The 361-nt window shown below is 72.3% G+C and overlaps 1 protein-coding gene across 1 annotated transcript in view; it reads right to left on the reverse strand.

Moving 5' to 3' along the window:
* TLE2 (transducin-like enhancer of split 2) overlaps positions 1–361 on the reverse strand; it is a 95267-nt gene that overhangs the window by 94007 nt on the left and 899 nt on the right. The gene's annotated exons all lie outside the window — the stretch shown is intronic.

Here is a 361-nt window from a genome sequence, read left to right on the forward strand (position 1 = left end):
ATGGGGGGCAGGGTGCGCCCTCTACCGCCCCTCCAAAGCGCCGGGAGGGAGTGCACATCCGAGGGGGGTGGAAACGCACCCTAGGGAGCCCCCTCCCCAAGTTGGGGGGCAGCGACTCCTCCCAGCAAAACCCCCTTGGGGGAGGGGTCTCTCGGCGCCCGAAATCTTCCGGGGGGTCCCACCCCAGATTCCCAGCGCCCTTCCTCGGGGACACGCTCTTCCGGGAGGGGTGCGCCTCGGATCGCTCCCCCACCACAGGCCTCCAAAGGATCCCCGCGCTAGAGGTGCCTGGCGGGGCTCCCGGAGCGCCCCAGGCCCGAGGCCAAGGCCGTCCGAGGCCCTGCCTGTCCCGGCGAGTCGG

This window comes from Colobus angolensis, unplaced genomic scaffold (assembly GCF_000951035.1).
Source record: "Colobus angolensis palliatus isolate OR3802 unplaced genomic scaffold, Cang.pa_1.0 Scaffold64, whole genome shotgun sequence".
Taxonomy (NCBI): Eukaryota; Metazoa; Chordata; class Mammalia; order Primates; family Cercopithecidae; genus Colobus; species Colobus angolensis.